The 21,866-nt window shown below is 46.8% G+C and overlaps 1 protein-coding gene across 4 annotated transcripts in view; it reads right to left on the bottom strand.

Moving 5' to 3' along the window:
• Nucleotides 1-21,647, bottom strand: part of TEX2 (testis expressed 2) — a 105,158-nt gene extending 83,511 nt beyond the window's left edge. For 2 of the 4 annotated variants that reach the window (XM_042967888.1, XM_042967890.1), the window contains exon 1: nt 21,540-21,646. The gene's annotated coding sequence lies outside the window, so the exon portion shown is untranslated. Of the gene's footprint in view, nt 1-20,355; nt 21,163-21,539 lie in introns of those variants that run through there. The other 2 variants (XM_042967891.1, XM_042967892.1) reach the window with 2 other exon arrangements.
• Nucleotides 21,648-21,866: the final 219 nt, after the last annotated feature.

The following is a 21,866-nucleotide window of genomic DNA, read 5'->3' on the forward strand; positions in this document are numbered from 1 at the left end:
CCGGGGGAGGTGGGGGGAGGGCAGGGGGAGATCTTGGCATCACCCAGACAGCTCACTTGGCATGCACTAATTCACTCAAAGTTCTGAGTTATGGAAAACAAACTTTGAATGAAGATTTAAGTCCCAGAGACATCAAGACACTCCTCATTCCATCTTTGTGGCCCTAAGAGGCTGGAATTGTGTTTTCATTTCAAATGAGGAATGGGAGACAGAGAAGCTGAGAAACTTGCCTAAGGCATCATTGCCAGTAAGGGCAGAAATGCAAAGCAAACAGGTCTAGGCAACTCCCTTTACCAATGCCCACCACCACCAGGAAGAGGAAGAAGCAGCTATTTCCTTGGCACTGATCCTCTGCTGTAGAGGTTGAAAATTGGGACGTTGGTTTTGGAAGGTGTTTTCTGTTATCACCTGTAGTTCAGCAATTACATTCTTAGCCTCAAGATAACCTTAATTTTTAAAGAGTTTTCTTTGTCAATTCAATTGTCTCTGTTTCGGCTTCTTAAAGGGTTTTTGCCTGGTTGGACATATAAATCACACCCAAGGGGTGCCCGAGGGGCTCAGTTGGTTGAGCGTCTGACTCTTGATTTTGGCTCAGGTCAAGATCCCAGGGTTGTGGGATTGAGCCCCACATTGGGCTATTCGCTAGGCATGGAGTCTGCTTAAGATTCTCTCTGCGCCGCTCCCCCCACCCCCCACTGCTCGTGCTCTCTTGCTCTCATACACAAACAAACAAACAAACAAACAAACAAATCACACCCAAAAATGCTTTATAAGGTTTAGTTGTGATTGCTTATAAAATTTGGATCCAAATGTAAACTCAGATCTGGAAAAAACAAATGTTTGTTTTTCATCAAATGCCTACTGCATGTTTCCAGCCAAAATCCACTGAAACTATGGTGAATAAGCCGCCTCTAACTTACAGAACAATTTTTCAAAAACCACTTATTCTTAAGCCAAACTCAGAACTTTTTTCCCTGAAGAAGAAATGCTATCACGTACATTCCTTGCCAGGCCACAAAGCTTAATACCTCAGTCAACCAAGTATCCCGTATGTTAACAGGAAATATGACATAGTCCTTACAAAGAGTGTGTAAATTATATAGAAATGGGGGAATATGCAAGTAAAATCACGATAAATGAGGAAAAAAACACAAACTAATACACACACTGATTACACAACGTTTATAAAGGTAAGCGTGTCGATATGCTAGAGAGAGCTTAATTTTCCTCTGTATCGCCACCTACACATACACATGTATGTCAGTATATGTATATAATGCATGTGTGGATGTGTGTATAAAGGTCTTTGTCAACAAATGCTTACGGTCTACTAGCCCTCCAAATATCTTGAAGCACTGCTCAACTTGGGACTGCTGCCCACGGTCCAGCCCCCAACACCCAGCCCTGACACAGACTCTCAGGTGGGTTGCTGGCTCAGGGACCTGGCAAAGTGGCTGAGGGGACACTGAAGAGGAGGAGGGCAGAGCAGGAGTTACAGAGGGAAGAGGGGAGCAAGGGACAGGTGGCCTCAGGGAGCTGAGGCAGGCGCCTGCCAGGGTGGTAAGAGCATGCTTTTCCAACTCAGATGGGGAGCAAACCCCAGCTCAGCCCCTCACCAGCTGTGTGACCTCAAGTTAGGTACATAATATTTTCGAGCTTCAGTTTTTTATCTACAAAATGGGAAGAATAAAGTCTACCTCACAGCAGCTGTGTGGGGATGAAAGGAGTTCCACATAAGCCCTTACACAGGCTTCTCCTTGGAGGGCTAGCCCTCTTCCTCCCTTCGCAGGTGTCGTCACTGTCCTGGTCTGCAAAGAGGTGGCAATAACAACAGGATGTTGTACGGATGAAAGGAAGATGTATGGTACTGGGTCTGTCCATTGTGGCCCTTATGCAGATACTGGTTATGAAGACATCGCTCATTTTTTTTTTTTAAGACATCGCTCATTTGTCAAGTTAAAATTTATTGGAAACGTTTGCTCATCTTACAGAACACTCGCAGAACAAGTTGTGATCCAAGGTTTTACTATATACTATTTCCTAGAAGATTGATTTTTTCAATGAAATCAAATGACATTCAATTAAAAATGACATTCAGGAGGGGCACCTGGGTGGCTCAGTCGGTAGAGCCTCCGACTTTGGCTCAGGTCACGATCTCGCAGTATATGAGTTTGAGCCCACATCGGGCTCACTGCTGTCAGCACAGAGCCTGCTTCAGATTCTCTGTCCCCCTCTCTCTCTGTCCCTCTCTTGCTTGTGCTCTCTCTCTCTCAAAAATAAACAGAGCATTAAAAAAAAAAAATGACATTCAGGAAAGGGGCACCTGAGTGGCTCAGTTGGTTAAGCATCCAACTCTTGATTTCGGCTCAGGTCATGATCTCACCATTCATGAGTTCGAGCCCCATGAGTTCTATGCTGACAGCGCAGAGCCTGCCTGGGATTCTCTCTCTCCCTCTCTCTCTCTGCCCCTTCAAAAAAAAACTACATTGGGAGGGGGCAAAAATAGCCTTAGGCCAATAGCTATAACCTGTCACCCTGTACCCAGGTCCCTGTATCTGGAACTCATGGCCAGTCTCAGGTCAGTTGGCCTTTGGATGTGGGGACCCTTCCAAGGAAAGCATTCAGGTTGTCAGACTTTGTGGAGTAACAAGTGAAGAGTCAGTTTGTTCATTTTAAAGACCGCCAGGCATGCGTAACATCAGAAAACCAGGCTCGGTGGCCAAAAGCTCAAAGCCAACCTGAGAGCAGGGAGATGCTTGGTGGGCTTTGAACCACCAAGAGGACAGCCAGAGGCAACTTTATTTCTCCTCCTGTTCTTGCCACAGGAAAAGTGATAGTAAGCAAAAGAGGTTACCAAGCAGATAAGGTCAGTCATTCTCTCAAAAGGTCATGGATACCAAAGTCCCAACTCCTCAAAAATCCTTCAAATTAATCAGTCAAAATCTCTGCAAAGAAGGGGCCCCTGGGTACCTCAGTCAGTTAAGCATTGACTTTTAATCTCGGCTCAGGACATGATCTCATGGTTTGTGAGATTAGGCCCCTCATTGGGCTCTGTGCTGACAGTGTAGAGCCTGCTTGGGATTCTCCCTCTCCCTGTCTCTCTGCCCCTCTCCTGCTCATGTTCTCTCCCTCTCTCTCTCAAAACAACAAATAAACTTAAAAAAAAATCTCTACAAAGAAGCCTCACTGAATTCCACGGCCCGAAAGACGAGTGTTACTCCCCAAAATTATTAATTAACAGCAGGACTCAACTCTAATGTCTCCTCCAGACGAAGACTCTCCTGACAACCTTAACCTTAAAGCACGGCCTCCCTACCTCCTGGTTCTCTTTATTTTAAAGAACAATATTACTACCTAACATTGTGTTATATGGCTACTTACTTGCTACCTCTCAGCCCACAGAATACATGCTCTATGAGGGCAGAAACTTAGTTTATTCACTGGTGTGTTCCCAATGTTGTGCATAGTAGGCACTTAAATATTTATTGGTTGAATGAATGAATGAACACTGCACTTAATACCTAAGTAACCTGTTTATGTCCTTTTCAGAAAATTCCATACAGTACAGAAAATAAATATATCGTTTACAGTCTAGTATATTTTTAGCAACTGGGCATCGGGTTTTAGCTCCAGAATGTAACATATTATAAATATATTATAACACTTGCTAGGAGAAAGTGAGATCTAGCTTTATACCCGGATCATCTCTACTGGGCAGTATCCTTTGCAGGAGCACAAGCCTTCCTAATGCAGACTGTGAACATGGTACCTCTCCTTTCCAGGGAACCAATGTATAATGTTGTTTCTGCTGGGAAAATGCATTTCCTTTAGGAAACTGAAATTCCAAGCCAGCCGTTAACAAAGAAAAGGATCCTGGGGCGTCTGGGTGGCTCAGTCTGTTAAGTGTCTGACTCCTGATTTCGGCTCAGGTCATGATCTCACGGTTCGGTTCGTGGGTTTGAGCCCCGCGTCGGGCTCTACGTACTCTCGCTCTCTCACTCTCTCTCTCTCTCTCTCTCTCTCATTGCCCCTCCCCTTCTTGCTCTCTCTCTCAAAAATAAATTAAAAAAAAAAAAAAAAGAAAAGGATCCTTCAAGAGAAGGGGGGAATACCCCTGGGTGGCAGTGACTTCTTAGACCTTGATGGCTTAAATAAAAGCTCCTCTGCAAGTCGCCATCCACCAGGGGTCCACAAGTGGAAATCGCAGAGCTGTTGCCACCAACAGGACTCCAAGGTCTACACCTGTGCTCCCAGGCCTGCCTTTGGACCAGAAGCTGCCACCCTCGGCTTGCCTCACATGCCAGGCCCATTGGAAGTGGAGCAGAGGCCCTGAGAGCAGGATGCAGATCTAATACATGTAGTTTGTATAAGGCACTTTCTTTAAAATATATATATATATTCTCGGGGTGCCTGGGTGGCTCAGTTTGTGAAGCGGCCAACTCTTGGTTTTGGCTCAGGTCATGATCTCACAGTTTGTGAGTTCAAGCCCCACGTTGGCGCTCTGTGCTGACAGTGCGGAGGCTGCTTGGGACTCTCTCTCTCTGCCCCCACCCCCGCTTGTTCATTTTCTCTCTCTCTAAATAAATAGACTTTAAAATACATATTTTTAAGTCTATTTTTTAAAATCTATTTATATATATATATATATATATGTACATATATTCTCAAATGGTAGAACTCTGAAGTCATGTTGTGCATAATAAAGTACGCAATATCTCCTTCACAACTAATATAACAAGCAATTCATCTCACATTAATTTTAGGCTCTTAAAACCCACTTGGTCAAAGGCTGCGTCAGTCGTTTCACTCTAAGGGGAAAAGCATATGAGTAACCAGGGAAATAAATGCAGAGTCGGTACTGCTTTTTCATATACACATAATAAATAATTGCACCTAAACAAAAAGATCTCCAAAAAGTCCCTCACAGAAAACACTGGCCCCAGCTTTTGAGGGGACTGAGGAGTTGCACCTTCTGGAAGCACTACTCTCAACATCTGTACAACTCTCTCAAAATCAGCCTGGCCGCACGCTCCAGCCCTGCTAAATCTTACTGTCCAACAAGCCACAAAGCACACTCCCAAGCGAGCGCCTCTACCTGCCAATGAAAAATGCCAGCTCCTTCCTAACGTTCTCTTCAAAACCTTGCATCGTATTATTTTACGTCAAGGGTTTTTTGGATTTTTTCTAACGTCTATTTATTTTTGAGAGACAGAGAGACAGAATGTGAACCAGGGAGAGGCAGAGAGACGGAGTCACAGAATCCGAAGCAGGCTCCGGGTTCTGAGCTGTCAGCACAGAGCCTGATGTGGGGCTCGAGCTCACAAAGCACAAGACCGTGACCTGAGCCGAAGTCAGACGCTTAGCTGACTGAGCCACCCAGGCGCCCCGTCAAGGGTTCTTAACATCTACATGCAAAATTTGGTCTGTGTGTACATGTGTTTCCTAGGGAGACGGTGCATAGTGTTCAGAGGTTGAAGGGGTGTATTTTCCAAAAGTGAAGACACCACTCTTTCAAGGGGTTCCAGAACTTTTATCTGTTATTTTGGGAAACCAAAGTTTCTCAGAGCCACCTCTGGTGAGCGACGTTTCTATCAAGTTGGGCACTATTTCAGATCAGACACGTTTTCCCAGGAAAAATACCAGGAAGCCAAAGTCCTAGCTGCAACACTTGTTCTGGGGGTGTGGATCCCTGGCATTTCTGGGGTGCCCAACAAGAACCCGTTGGGCCTCACAGTAAGGTAAATCAAGATGGCGAGTCAATGTGAGGTCTGCGCTTAGGGTGTTGATTCTTGAATTTGCTTTGGACTCTTGGATGTTGGCATTTTCCACCGCGGGGCTTCGATACTTCATGATAACTTACTATTTTTTCCTCAGAGACGTGTTATTTTATCCCGCTTCATAAGAAAGGCCAAAATTAATGTGGGGTCAGCTGTGCTTCGGTGTATCACTCAAAATGCAGGGCACAGCTCCACAGAAACTTTCCTTCAAGGAAAGTCTTTTCTTTGAGCACTTCCCCATCAAACGTAACCCTTAAGGCACTGTTCCCACCATTCTCTGCCTCCGTCAAGAAACTATGTCCTAGGTATTTAAAAAAAATTTTTTTCAATATCCTGTAACGATGCAAACATGCACATTCCCCCTCCCATTTTTTAAAAATTGACTTTCCATTTTTGTTTTAACGAACCACTGCTCTCTAGGAGCTTTTTCTAACATGGAAATTTAAATATCATACAAATAAATTTAAATATCCTTCAGATTACACGAACTCTCCACTTCCACCAACCCCAGCTGCCAGACCTGCTGTGATCACACATCCTTTGTTTCTACAAACCATGTAACAAGGTGACCTTGTTACTCTGAAAATCTCACTTTCATTTCAAGTCCACCCAGTTACCAATCTTCTTTCACACATGCGGCAATTCTCGGTCTCTCTTCGAAAATGTGGCCGAAGGTATAATAAAAGAGAGGCTAAAAAAAACCCCTGTTCCCTGCTTGTTCTCCTGGACCACAATCTTCCTCTGTCATTTCCTTTACACCAAAAGGTACCACCGTATTTGGAAAATAATCAGTTTTGGAAAAAGGCACCTTTACACTATTATTTCCAGAACAACAAGATGTACAGAAGGAGAAATTACAATCTGCTGAGAAAATTGCAGAATAATTTCCAACGCTATTTGCTATAATTTGACAATTCTATCTTAAGAGTCTAAGAACTGTATCATCGTGAGATGTCTCAAAGCCATTATCCTAATTGAAATCTACTCAAATGGAATAGTTGCTTTTCAAGTCACATGAAGGTACATATAGACCAGAGATCCTCCCTATTAAGTCAAGGGATGGTTATACCTATAAAGTACGTCACCAAAGCAGTAAAGATCTTAGCTTCAAAATATCTTAATCATTTATCTTGATCTGTGCACGCACCAATCTAGAGAACTTCAAATGTTGACATACACACAAAATGAAGTATTGAACAATGCTCCTTTAAAAAAAATCAAAGTCAGGAAATGCAGACATGTTCTATTCATCTATCTGGTTTTCACTCCCAAGTTTTTGTTCTCCACACATTTTTACTGTTTTCTTTTAAACACACTGGACTTTTGGGGCGCCTGGGTGGCTCGGTTGGTTAAGCGTCTGACTTCGGCTTAGGTCATGATCTCGCGGTTCGTGAGTTCGAGCCCTGCATCAGGCTCTGTGCTGACAGCTCAGAGCCTGGGGCCTGCTTCTGATTCTGTGTCTCCCTCTCTCTCTGCTCCTCCCCTGCTTGCACTCTATCTCTCTCTCTCTTTCTCAAAAATAAATAAACAGTAAGAAAAATTAATTATAAACACACTGGACTTTTCACTTCTCTGTGTTCACCGAAGAGAAAAGTGGAATGGATAATCCCAAACAACTGACTTGGGAACGCACTGCATTTTTCAGTAGCTTCCCATTAAAATGGGTCTGTGTGGGAGGAACATAAACCAAGCAGACTGGAGTGGGAAGAGAGCCCCTGGGCACAACAGGGAGCAAAGGGAAACCAGCTAAAGGCTTAAAGACCAGCAAGAAATAATCTACTCAGATAACTGAGAGCCGATGCCATAACTTTCTCTGTTATTTAAAATCCACAGTGCTGACTCTTCATTAATTTTGGATGAATTTCACGGTAGGTTTTTTGTAATTACCAACAGCTTGCATTACTAGCTCATGAGATGGCTCTATCAATTCAGAGATCTGGTTTCCTAAGCAGAGCCTCCTGGATCACATGCCCACCTCCATGTGAAGGTTAATGCTGCCAAGGGGCTAATGAATCCTCAGAAGCAGCAAGAGTAGGAGACCTTCCTCCCAAACCGTTTCAGGGCCAGACCCCTGACTCCCCAGAGCACTAGGGAAGAAATTCGGAGAGGGGAAGACGCTTAAGCTACGCAAGGTAGAAAATGATCACCTTTTACTGCAGTTTAAATTTCTGCTTGTTGCAATAATGCACATTTGTCGCCGATGCTCTCTTGTATGTTGGCCTGCCTCTGGAAGAACAGTCTTTCTGAAAGCAATAACTTCTGTCTTTTCTGCCTCTGGCAACATTGGAATAAGGAATATAAAACAGAATCCTACTTTCATGAGCACAGCTTGCCATCACAGGATACATATGAGGTCCACAAAGAAAGGTAGGAGCCTGTGACAGCAATGGCATATGTGTGTTCCTGGCCAGTCAGAGGCCACCAGAGCAGATGGCTGACTTCTGGGATAGAAGGGGGTGAGCTGAGACCCCCGGCATCCCAGGTAGGAGCAGGCTCCGCCGTCCAGAACCACACGAATGGAAGGACCAGCCTCTGGGTTCTCTGTCTAGCTCAGGTCCCCCTTTCTGGCTGCAGATAAGAATTACCAGACCTAACAGAAAAGTCAGTGACAGGGAACAGATTAACTTAGAACTCATTAAGAAAAAAAAAGGTGGGGGGAGGAGGAAAGGGAGGAAAATGAGGTGGTGTAAGAGATAAACCCAAGAAAAATGAAAAGAGAGGCTTATGAGAAGTTAGGGAACAGTCAGGACACTGACCAAAAAAAAAAAAAAAGACTGAAGAAACCAAGGACAAAATATCCTGGCACACGGTACGTGGCTTGTAGGACAAGTTTATCCAGTGCTCTCCCAACAAAGGATACCTTAAGGACTGGAAAAGGGGAGAGAGGACAGTAGGGAGGAAGGAGAATCTCAGGGACCCAGGGGTAGCCAGGGAGGACCAGTGAGAAGCCAGGCTTGCGTGCATGGACTCCCGCCCCTTAGAAACCTGCAGTCTGTGCTCTATGTTCTTTCACTTCTGTTAATCTGCCCCTCCTTTCTAAATAGCTGGCCTGAGAGTTTTCTAGATGAGTGGTACGGAGACTTTAGAGCTGGAGTCCCTCCTCAACTTTTCTCCTTCAAGGGCCGTTTGGAAACCTGATGAACATCAAAGACCCTACCACCACCAAATACAAAGACTTCACACTCAGTTTTCTAGAAGACATAGACTTCTCCCCTCCCCACCCCCCCAAAGGTTTTTTAAAACCCTGCTTGAAAGAACTCGTTACATGGTTCTGAGTGACAGGTTAAAAACTTTTTGATGTACACCCTTTGGAGGGTGGGTGCGTGGACTTTTAGAAGTCTGGGCAGAACAAAAGAGAGCAAGATGAAGTCCTGCCCCAAGAAAACAGTCTTAGTGCCTCCCAAATTTCCATGGTTTGTTTGTTTTTTTCCTAACTCTTGGAGCAAAGACCTTAATGGGAAAATAGGTGGTTCCTTTCTAGACTCTCTACAAACAACCAAAAAATTGAAAAGCAAACATTCCAAAACATACTTAAGTGCTTGCTTACGTTAAAAAAGAAAGAAAAACTGGCACACTGACTTACAAGCTATTAATCAGGAAGAAAACAATCTAATTAATCATTTGTAATTAAGAATTTATCGTGTTTAATGCCATGCGAATGCATGCTTTTAAGATTCTTCAAAGACCTCCCTAAAAAAGAATGACAAAGTGGGTGAAGACCTTCAAGAGACTCTCATTTAAGAGATTCACAGAAGACTGACTTTCACTGCAAAAGAGTCTGGACCTGCCCCACGACAGTCCCCAAGCACGGCCATTGCCTTGGGAGCAGCGTCATCTGCTGAATGCTCAAAGGATCACTGGGTAATCAGCCCATATTAACTTAGTGTGGGGATAATCCACTTGATAGGTCCTATCTCAAGCCCCAAAGAATTTGGCTTGAAATCATCGAGCCGGTTGGACGAGGGGTTCTGAAGCTAGTTTCGGGGCTTCCTGCTTGTCTGGCAAGGCCACTCCTTCCCTAAGCAAGAGCATCACGGTAGGTTTTTTGTAATCAGTCAGAGAAACTGATGTGTACCCTACAACAACGGGCAGAAATACAGACACGGATGAACCAGGTAACTACCCTCCTTTAAGGCAGCAAAAACCTTTCCTTTCCCCTTTAAATACCAATTTGGGCACCTGTGTGAACTCCTAAATTAGGAAAATGCAGCCAAAAAAAAAAAAATCACACTTTTTTCCTTAGCTTGCTATAGAGTACCCACCTCACTCACCACTTACTAACCACCACTGTGCAGTGTTGGGTGACAGGCCACAGTACCCAATTGTAGCACTGTACAAGGGAGCCCAGAAGGAGCAGCATGCTATTTCTGGGAGAGGAAATTGCAGTTAATGGGTCAACTCTGACAGATAACACAAAATGGCTAAAATTCTTAGGCCACAGTACAGCTAAGACTTGTAATTTCTGGCAGACTTCTTCTAAGCTGTGGGTTATAGAAATATACATTTATTAAACATGTTTAAGAATTTGGTTTTTGCGATTAGCACTCTGGCATTATAAGTTCATACAGTTTGAAGGACCTCTTGACCATCTGCTCCAGAAAATTCCGGGCCCTGCACTTGCTACATTTGCTGCCAAAGCAACTCTATCACCGAATTCAGAAACTCAAGGTATGTTTTCTCCTTCCATAAGATTTTCATGCCACAAATCAGACCTCATGAAATAAAATTTGCTTCAGGCTGTTAAGCCTCTGCCAACACCCCTCTTGATCACAAAAGCTAGGCTGACCAAATGAGGTTGGTCTCTGGCTCAGAATATGATCAATAGTCATTTCTGTTGGGAGGTTTAGCCTTAAAAAAAAAAGTTAATGCTCCTGTTTTACTATTAACCTACCCCATCAGGATCGAATACCACTCATCACATCCCCATAGACATTATCCTACCCTGGGAAATTAAAACAAAAGCAACTCCTTTCCCATGGGTCTTCTCTGACTTATTTTCCATTTCGATCTTGCCTCTGAACTTAGCCAGGGCAAGCAGCTCGACTTTCCCCGAGGACAACTCCCTTCAGACTTCTAGTACAGGTACTGCAGTGTCTGCTCTGAACTCTTAGTGGGGGGAGGGGGGAGGCAGACGGAGACCAAGAAGGAGCCACGTTAAATCAGTCATTGCTATGGGGTGATACTCAAGAGGTCATTTCCATCAGGCATCTGGATTTGAAGACACCAAGATGGCTCCTGTTCAGCTTCCATGATAGCAGTTCCATCATTTTTATCAAAGGAAACAACAGTATAAGGTAGGAGATGCTCCAAGAGCAGGGGCTGTGGATCCAGCCAAGCCTAATCCCAAGCTCTGTGCTTATTTCTGGGCTGCGGTCGTAGGCTCCCTTGCCCTCCGCACACGGCTTTACCCTGTCCACAATGTCAACTGGCTTTTCCTTATTTGTCATCATTAGGTCCAAACAGCACCCTGTCCCCACGACACACACACACACACACACACACACACACACACACACACACACTTCCCTCTACCTGCTCTCAGAGGTGAAATATCAGCAAGGTAGTGCTAAACTTACCACATGGTCCACTTCTAATAAGTCGCCTAAAAACGTCTACATGATCTACGACATCTGCCAGGGGCCTCTTTTAAGATCTGTCTATGGAACACAATCATTGCCACCTCAGTCTGGCGGGCTGTCTGTCCTACAATTACATACCTGCCCCTGCTCTTTCCATCACAACAGGAATGCTCGCCACGAGCTTTCCGTGGTCAGGGCACACAGAGGGAATCTCTCCTGTGATTTTCCGTGGGGCCAGGGGTGCCCATGCCACTTTGCTCTATTCCAACCTACCAGCAGATCATATTTACCTGTTAAGGTTTCCAGTGCCTGGAGGCATTGGCTGCTCAGCCTCAGGCAGGAGTTTACAGATACGTGACCCCTTCCCTCCACACTGTTCTCAAGCAGCTTTGGTGCTAATTTCCATTTGAGACTTTCTGGGCACCACTTTGGTGGCCACACTGCTGCTGAGTCACACAGGTCTCTGTGTTGTCAGCTTCTGTAGATTTCCTGTACACTTTTCTCTTTTTCTTTTTATACTTTTCTCTTCTATCCCCTTAATATTCAGCTTAAAGCCTTTCCAACCAGACTTGCAAGTCTCCCAGAAAAGATATCACTCTGGTCTTCAATAAATACCTCCTCTCTGGTTATTAGACAACCTGGTCTAGGGACCCAGTCCCTTCTTCCAAAGCAAAGCAAAGGGAAAAAAAGTTACCAAGGAAACCAGCTAATGACATCCCACATCATTTTTCTCTTTCAGAATCACAATCACAAAAGTTGTAGAAGAAATTTAACCTCCATCTCTGCCTCAAGTCCATTTCCTTTCTAGAACTTCAAAGTTCCAGTGTAGATCCAGATGTCTCTTATGACTCCCTCCCATGTGACAGGTGATCTGAGGAGGGAGGCTCTTCCCCTCACCTGGAAACTGGCCTCAAGGAGAGGGCAAGTCACCCCACCTGCAGGGCCAGGTCTAAGTACAGCTGCCTCCCCAACAAGCATTCTCCCCCAATCAGGAAGCTTCTTCCCCTCCCACTGCTGCCTAGAGCCCTCTTCAGGGCTCATCTGGCATTATTTTTGAGTAATACCAGGGGCTATTAAACACCTGCTGAACACCTCCAAGGGCAGAGTGCTCTGGTTTGTCGATGGGAGTGAGGACAGGGGAGGGGGGTGTGAGAGGGAGGAGATACAAATACGAACAGGGCACAATCCCTATCTTCTAGAAGGAAAGTAAGACTACTCTATCCCTGACTGTGGACCACATGTGGAAGACTCTAACCTTGAGGCCTCAATTTGGAGACCCATGCTACTGATGACGTACTTCGGCAAAGAGAGCCACTTCCTGAAGCTGGAACAGGAAGCCCTTCCAGAAGAGAGGGCCACCCTTACAACCTGACCCATACGAAGGTTTCGGAAGGTAGGACAACCCCCAGCCTGGGGACTTGTGTTTGCTGCCAGGAGGATGTGGAGGCGCAGAGGAGACGGGCTGAGGGCCCGGGCTGTCTTGGTCACCTCTTTCTTCCCAGCACATAGTAGATGCTCAATGAGCATGTTTCAAAAATGGTTGACAGTTTTCAAGAATAGATTTAAGAGCAAATCAGGAGAACAGCTTTTCTGAAAAACAGGTGCCAAGGGAAGTGTAATACCAGTGAGTTGCAGAGTATGTACAGCCAATGTTTTCTGCCAGGAGTAATTTACATTTGTCTTCACTGCAAATGCAAGCCGGCCCTTACCTAGTCCTTTACGAAGTGATATGATTTTTCTCTTTAAACCTCTCCTGAATGGTCTCTCTCTCTCCCATTTCACTGCCACTGCTCTGGTCCAAATGACCACCTTTTTGCTTGGAAGACAGCAGCATCCCCCTCATGGCTCTCCCCACGGCGACTTCCATCTATTTACCCCACTGTCATGGGAGTGATTTTAAAAAATGCCCTAATGCGGGGGCACGTGGCTGGCTCAGTCAGTAGAGCATGTGACTCTTGATCTCAGGGTCTTGAGTTCAAACCCCCCATTGGGGGTAGAGCTTACTGAAAAAAAATATCAAATTAAAAAAAATTCCTAATATGAGCATGTCACATTCTTGCCCAACACCCCAAGAGAGCCTCTTGTTGCTCGTGGGTTAAGATCCATATTCTGAAAAGTGCTGTGTGATCTAGTCCCTCCTGCCTTCTGCTTCAGCTGGGCCACATGGCTCTCTCCTCCTAGTTTATGTTCCAGGCACCTTTCTGTTCCCAGGAGGAAGGGACGGAGGCCTGCTCGGAACCACCTGCTCCCTCTTCACAAACAGCTCCGCCCGCTCACCTCGCTCCCTTTTGTTCTCGTCCTTTGTAGCCCTTCTCACCATTTCTCATGACATATTTTTTAGTAGACATCTGCTTTTCTCCTTCTCCCAGGAGGGCAAGGACCTCGTCAATTTTGCTCACCCCCATATACCCAGTACCTGGCACACTATCTGACCCATTGTGCAAGCTTCTTAAATGTTTGTTGGGTCATGAATGAATGAATGAATGAATGAATGCAAGTACAGTAGAAAACAAGGAGCAAGTTGAGAAACACTCTTTAAAATTTGGGTTCATTGAAGGGATCGAACAGTTTTTATAGCAGAATAACTCAGAAAGGGAAATAAGGGGGAAAACAGTCCACGGGAATTCATCCTTGGAGTATCCAGTGGGTTCAGATCCATCTTTCAAAAGAAGCAAGTTCTGCGCCCTTGACTCAGACTTCAAATGCATTCTCCTGTCAAGTTGCAAGGGCGGCCCTCTAGTCTGGATGGGCCTCCTGTCCCAGCCTCAGGAGGCATCACTCTCACTGAGTATGTGATCGGGGGCACGGGGCTCCAATTTGAGACCCCAGGTTACAGGCTTCCGTGTGCAGCCGAGTCAGGGATGCCTACTTTTCACAAGCAAGTCCATGAGGGCTTGTAAGAAATGTCCATTTAGGATTCTGAATTTTAACTACCAACACCAGTCCTATAATTAGGCAGCATGCAACAATTTTTTTTTTCCCTGGGACCATATCTACCATATAATTTTATATTCCAAAGATACATTTACACTGATAGAAAATCCACCAATAATGCTTCAAATTGAAACTATCTTGGAACAAGATTAGGAAAATGTCACTAATTATTGCAACAATGATACATCCACGGGGCTCATTATGTTATTCTTTTGTGAATTTAAGAAACGTTTCCAGGGGCGCCTGGGTGGGTGGCTCAGTCAGTGGAGCATCCCACTTTGGCTAGGGTCGTGGTCTCGCGGTTCATGGGTTCCAGCCCCGCGTCGGGCTCTGTGCTGACAGCTCAGAGCCTGGAGCCCGCTTCAGATTCTGTGTCTCCCTCTCTCTCTGCCCCTCCCCTGCTCTCAGTCTCCTCTCTGTCTCTCAAAAATAAATAAACATTAAAAAAAAATTTTTTTTAATGTAAAAAATGTTTCCAGAATAAAGAGAAAATTTTAAAGGAACGAATGCAATTATATACAAATTTGATCAGTTCTAACAGATACTCTGCAGGATAAATACAAATTTTGATATGGCTGGGTCTATACTATTTTACTAAACATCCCAAACCAGGCCAAAGAACCAAAGCCAGTGACTCCTTTTATGAAATTTCTTCCTATATGATCCTGACGTGTGGCGGCTTCCCTGAGAAAGCACCACACCAAATCTCATAGGGCATGGAGTTCAGGCAGGCACTGCACTTAGCAACTCTGAGTTGTCACATTTGATCACCAGCCTCTGGCCTCTGTCTCCTCTTATAAGGAAAAAAAAAAAAAAAAAAAGGCTAAAAATTGACCTCCCGTGTCCAAACACGAATGCAGACAACTGCAGGAAGGAGCAGAGGAACACTGCTTCTGGTCCCCGCTTGCTTGAACACAGCACCCACAGCCGATGGAGCAGAGGCCCCATGGCAAGTGCTCCCCATGCACAGGTGCTCAATGTTAGCGCATGACAGACGGACCAACACTGAGCTACCGCAGAATGCGTCCAGCAGACACACATATTAGCTATCTTAGTCTCCTCTTCAGCCCTGCGGTCACTTTACACACGGAATGATGGAAAATGCTGACCGAGAACAGTGGCTTACCCACTCCAGGTCAAGTTCTCCACTGTGTGAGAATCAGCAGACCCTCGCCCCCAGCCCTTCCTATACATGCCTGGCACTGTTCTCCAGACTTCGCAGACATCAGCTCATTCAATCCTGATGTCAGTTGGAGGCGGGAAACTGAGGCACCACGAGGCTAAGAAATCCTCGAGGCTCCTGAGCCCTGGCTCTTCGTCTCTATGCATGGCTCTCCCTGGGTCTCCCTGTGACGCCTCCTTCCCCATCCTCGCCCCTCCTCCCCACAGCCACACTTTCCACATGCCGCTCCCTCTTGAAATGCTGCCCTGGACACTCCCCATGCTGGCTGGCTCCCTTTCTTCCTGCTCAGTGCACTGTTCTTCCCCTTCAGAGGAAGGAGCCTTCACACTTCTCACAGTGTAATATATACACACAATGCATACATCTCGACTTGTTTATTGCCTGCACTAGATAATGTGCTGTATGCCGGGCAGAGACCACATCTGTTTTGCTCCCCACTGGATCTCCAACACCAGGCACAATCGTTGGCTCTGGTAGATGCTCAAATATTTATTGACTGAGTAACAGTCATTGTTCAGTCAGTCCTTTCAATGGCAAGATTTTTAAATTCTCTATTTCAAGCCCCAAATGATAAATAGAACCATCTTTAGGAACACTGCTTAAAAAGACAGCATTAGATGTAAGAAAGAATTTAAAATTGAATAAGAGAACAGGCCAGCTTATGTCAGCTGTAAGAAACAACAGAGAAATGAAACTCAGAAAATGCATATTGTGATTCTGAAAGATTATTTGCAGGAGCAATCCAAGGGGTGGGTTTAAATCTCAAATCCCAAATAAGCTTACCACTGAAGAGGGTTCCTCTTGCCCTGGGCCATTCTCAGTTGTTAGGATAAGCCGGGGAGGCACTCAATTTGTTAGCTCCAATAAACTTCTTAGTAGGGCAAAGCCCTCAGAACCAGCATTTCAGGCAAACCCAAAAGAGAGAGGTTACCTGATTGTTTCAAAGCCAACCCACGTTTCCTATCCCACCAGCTTCCACACGGAAAGGCTGCTGGATTCTGCTCTCAATGGTCCCACTTATGCTCACAGTGACCCAGGTTCTGGCTTCTGTTCATCAAAGAAAAACTTTGCCTTTCAGGGACTTAAGTCGCCTACAACTCCCATAGGGGTTATTCTTTACCTTGAACAAAGTTCTCCCAGTACACAGCAGATGTCCTGAACAAGAACTCAAATTTAAACAGGTGTTGCGTACATGAGAAAAGAGTAGGATATTTGTGACTCAAAGCAGGGGAAATCTAGGAGCACCTGAATGGCTCAGTGAGGCATCTGACTCTTGACTTCATCTCAGGTCATGATCTCATGGTTTGTGACATCGAGCCCCAGGTAGATTCAATATTCTCTCTCTCTCTCTCTCTCTCTCTCTCTCTCTCTCTCTCCCTCCCTCCCTCCCTCTTCCCCACTCATGCACTCTTGCACGCTCTCTCTCTCAAAATTAATAAATAAAGTTAAAAAATAAAGCAGGGGGAATCCTGCTTTTGAACTGGAAAACTCCTAGGGCACATGGCTTGAGAGGATTCCCAGACAAGGCAGGGTCCATCGGAAACAACCATAGCGCTCATACAGGTAGCAACATTAGCCCTCATCTTTGCTGTGTGATCACAGACAAGTTACTTACTTCTCTGAACCTCAGTGTTCTCATCTTAAATAAGACTGATAGTGGGATCTACTACTCATAGGGCGATGTGAGATTTAAAAGTAGAGACAGTGCCTGGCACACAGCAATTCTCCATCAATGATAGTCGACTCATTTGTTATCACCTGACTATTGTTTTCTGCTTTACAAAGCACTATCACAAACACCCAAGTGAGACTTCAGGGAATCCTGAATGAAGTGAGTGTCTTTCAACCATTTAATTTCTCAGATCCTTAGTTCATAAACTGGCATAATCTACGATACTGTGTTGGAGGGGGTCGGGGGAGGAGACTGAGAAATCAAGTCCTCATTTTGGAAAAGAGACCCTTGAGGCTCAGAGCGGTGAAATGAGCCCAAGAACTCACATAATAAAACCCTAGGACTAGAGCAGGCCTTCCGACGGCCACTCTAGTGCTCTCTCTACCTCACCTACTGCTGCTAGTCAAGGGCTTCTGTACTTTCATGACCAGCTAGCCTCCTTCTGATTAATCTCCCAGACACTTCGCCCAAAGCAATTAAACATTAGAAGTTTTGAAAGGGGGAAACACAGAATCTTATATATAACCTTGAGGTGCTTTAAACGTCACACGTGAGAGCATTCACATCAGTGTAAGTTTCCAATCTTCTTATAACGATATTTCTTTTTAACTCAGGATTTAAAGTTGACAAAGACCTTAATGAATAGGCAGGACAAAGGGAGTTGTCTCTCCATGGCTCGTTAGCTCCTGAAGTTAACACTTCTCATGGGGACAAGAGTCAGCCAAAGGACAGAGTTCCAGGCAAACTGGAAAACGCTCCTCTGGCCCACAGATCATGGATTAGTGCCTAAACTCCAAGTGGTAAATCTTCTGAGATGTCCCCAGCTTTTCCAGAGTGACCCACCACTTAACCCTAGCCCTGTCATTCAATAGCATCCACTGATACTGGGTGCTCACTATGTGCCAGGCATGTGAGTGACTTCGCGTAATCCTCACGACTACCTATAAAGAATATGCTACTATGGTTCATCTGAGACGCCACTACTGTACGATGTACCATTATTTTATGTGCAAAAAGAGGACATCGGTGCCAACTACAACTGTGAGACCCCATACATCATGAGACATAACTTATCTTCAGAAATGTTAAGATGAGACAAACTGTACATATCTTAGCACGGCTGAAATGTGCATACTGTCCCCGTTTTACAGATAAAGAAAATGAAGTATAGAGAGAAAAAAAAAATTCGCCCAAAGTCACAGAGCTGCTAAATGGAAGCACTGGGATACCCCCTGGTAAGTATGGGCAGTAAACTCAAATCTCCCAGCAGCCACGTGAATTACCCAAAACGGTACCAGGCAGAGAGGCAGGACACAGGGCGCTAATTCTTGGTCCACCGTGAGAATATTAACTGTAGCAATTCTCTGAACATCTCTGAACCTGACCTTCCATATGTCCAAAGAAGGCACTGTGCTAGAACTGCAATTCCTCTTCTGGGAGAAGCCATGGAGTCCAACGGAAAAAGCAGGCTTTGGAATCAGAAAGTTCTAGACTGAAATTCTTGCTCCACCGTCTAACCCGCTTATCACTCTAGACAAGTTACTGAACTGCTCTGAGCCTCAGTTCCCTCCCTCTTCCATAAAATGAGGCTACCACAACCTATCTCCCTTAGAGCGCTGCTCAAGGACTGGAGATATGTATGTGTATATATATCTCCTACTGGAGGCAGGGAGAGGGGGAGAGGGAGAGAGGGAGAGGGACAGAGAAAAGAGAGAGAAAGAGAGAGAGGGAGGGAGAGGGAGAGGCAGAGGAGAGAGAGGGAGGGAGGGCGAGAAAGGAGTACATAGCAGAGTTGGAATTAAACAAATGGCTCTCTTTTCTGTATTAGCTGCCTTCTGCTTTGGGACAGGATCAAACAACAAACGTTCCCTGCAACCTCAACAATTCCCAAGGGGGACGCTCAGGAGAGCCCAAGGGTCAGACAGAAGAAAGCAGATGCTGAGGGATACTCAGGCCCAGAAAATGAAGTGGAAACATCTGGCGGCCAGGGACGATGTTTGTTTCATGAACTTCCAAATTTTTGAACAAATAAATTGCTAGAAGGAAGGCAGAACAGGAGCCAACACCATGAAAAGATACTGGCCAACAGATACGAGGATGCAGACGGGTTTATACCAAACCTGACACGGAAAACCATTCTCTGAAGTTTCAGTTTGACACCAAAAGTGATCTACAGTGGGAAGACTCTCCCCTGTTGTTCTGTTTTGTTCTTACACTAAGTAATATTCGGTGTATTTCTCCCTTTCTTTCCTCAAGGACTTCAGAAGATCCTTAAAAGAGAGCTTTTTTGACTTGGCGGGAAGGCGAATCATACCACATGTAGAAACAAACTCTGCACCCGTTTTGGTTTTTTCCACCACAACCCACAATGCCTGGCAGTTTCTGGCACACTATCAGCTCAATAAAAATTAGCTGAATGAATATTTTTCGACTCTACGCGATTTCTTTTGGATGAAGACTCCAAAACATCTTGTCCGTTGATTCTACCTGAAAAACCTAATCTCTCCTGCTGCTTTTCCAGAAGTATTCTAAAAACATAATCTCTAATAAACAAACAATACCTTCGGTATGTGTGGTATCTCCAATCCTGTCACAGGGCCACATGCTACTTTCTTCCAACCTCCAAGCCCCGGACACTCAGCCCAAGCACACTCTTGCACTTCCCTTCCCTCCCTCCCTCCGTCCGTCCCAGCCCCCGGGGGGGACTTGTCAGTTGTTGCAATGCCCACCATCTTGATTTGAATCAGGTTGCTAATCTCCTTCCTCTCAGGCATAGCACCCCTTCCTGGAGATAAATGCAGGCCAAGTTGAGTTCGCCCACAGCCCTCTCTGCACATGGACTTGAGGCCTTCACGGACACTCCCGGAGAGGCCCGTGTGAAAGAAAGAAGCTGTATGGCAAAAGGCCCGCTCTCTCCCCAACACCTTGGGAGGCTTACTTGTTTTCCGTAAGTGTAGACCAACTACCAATTCTTGGAAGAACTTGAAATACCAAAACAGCTTAAGGGTTGAGTAAGAACTAATAGAAATGGCTGTCTGACTCTTTCAATACCTCCTTTGAGACAAGCTTCACTGTGTCACCTGGTTCTAAACTCACAAACCTGGCCTGCTCAAATACCCCCTTATCCTGGACTTCAAGGATCATTTGCCCCTCTGATTTTCCTTATTGGTCTCCATGTAAAAGTCACTCATTGTTTTCCTTCCAGCTTACATCTGGCTCCTGAAAGGAATCCTTTAAGTCCTTTGATGAGAACCATCAAAATGTGCAGAAGGCCGACTCCTTTCAATTCCTGTGCAGAGCAGAACCACGGTGGACTTCAAACAGGAATCTGGTACCACCCCTGCCTTCAAGGAGCCCACGCTTTCCCTTCAACTCTAAAAAAGTATGTCCGCCCGGCGCAGTGTCTGTAAAAACGTAGTGACAAAGTACTTCATAGCTTCGGAGAGCGAGCGAGCGAGGGTGGAAACAGACTTTGCCCTTACATTTGATGCCCCGTAACCATGACGACCGATGGTTTAAGTAACCATCAACCCACTGAGGGGCTACGTTTTCCAAAAACCGTTTGCAAAAGGGGAAAACTCCCCTGCACCAACTCCCGCGTCGGCCGTGCGATCTGGGCGGTGTGCGTGGTGCAACCGGAGTAGCTGTGCGTTCCTCCTCCCGGTGCCTCGGTCTCGCTGGGGTGCGAGCCAGCGGCCGGCAGCCCCAGCCTCCACCGTCACACCCGCGCTCCCGGGCAGGGCACCTGGCGTTAGGCCTCAGCCCAATGTCACTTGTTAACCTTCCGATCCCCCGGCTCTCGGCACGCCGCCGCCTCCTGTCTGAGGCACGCAAACCACCCCACCGCCACCCGCGATTTCCAAGGAGTTGGAGAAAAACAACCCGAGCGCAGCCGGCCCCTGACAGATCCGCGTAAAAGTAACTGCGGTTCTCGACTTCCAAGCATTTAGTGACGCGGGCGAGGGGGGCGGCAGGAGCCGGGGGGCCCATTCATAAAATTACGAGCTGTTTTCCTTTAGTTTGCGAGTGGACGGCCCTCCCTGGCCCGGGCCGAGCCCGGAGCCCGGAGCCCGGAGCCCGGAGCCCGCGGACGGCAGGCTGGAGGGGATGGGCCGGCCGGCGCCTCCGTTTGGGGTCAAACCCAAACCGCCACGCCCGACCCCAAACGAACGAGGCATTCGCCCGGGGGCGTCGCGGGTGGGCGTCTCCCGTCAACGCCGCGTCGTGACAGTGGGGCGGGATCCCGGGAGGGGGCCGATCCCCTTGCCCCGCCGCACCAACGGCCGCCGGCCCCCGGCACAGCCGGGACCCTGCGGGGTCGGGCCGCCCCCCGCCCGGGCCTTCTCCGCGGGCGCTCCCTCCACCGCCCCCCGCCCGGCCCCGGTCGCGCTCACCCCGGCTCCGCTGGCTGCTTCATTGTACTGCGCCGGCGCCCGTGCTCCGCGGCCGCCGCGGCTCCGGCTCGAGCTCGGGCTCCGGCCGCTGTCCTGCCGCCCGCCCGCCCCCGGGCACCGGCCGCCCCGCCCCGCCGGCGGACCCGCCCCGCGCCCGCGGCCGCCGCCACCAACCAGAGGGCCGCAGGGGCGGAGCAGGCCGCGCGCCAGGCACGGCCAATCCAGCCCCTACCCGCGCGCCGAGGAGCGACCGCGGAAATGGGCGCGCGATTGGTCAGGTCTGTTAAAGGGACCGCCGCCCACAGGGCTAGAGGGGCGGTGACAAGT

The sequence above is a fragment of the Panthera tigris genome, chromosome E1 (assembly GCF_018350195.1).
Source record: "Panthera tigris isolate Pti1 chromosome E1, P.tigris_Pti1_mat1.1, whole genome shotgun sequence".
NCBI classification, from domain to species: Eukaryota; Metazoa; Chordata; class Mammalia; order Carnivora; family Felidae; genus Panthera; species Panthera tigris.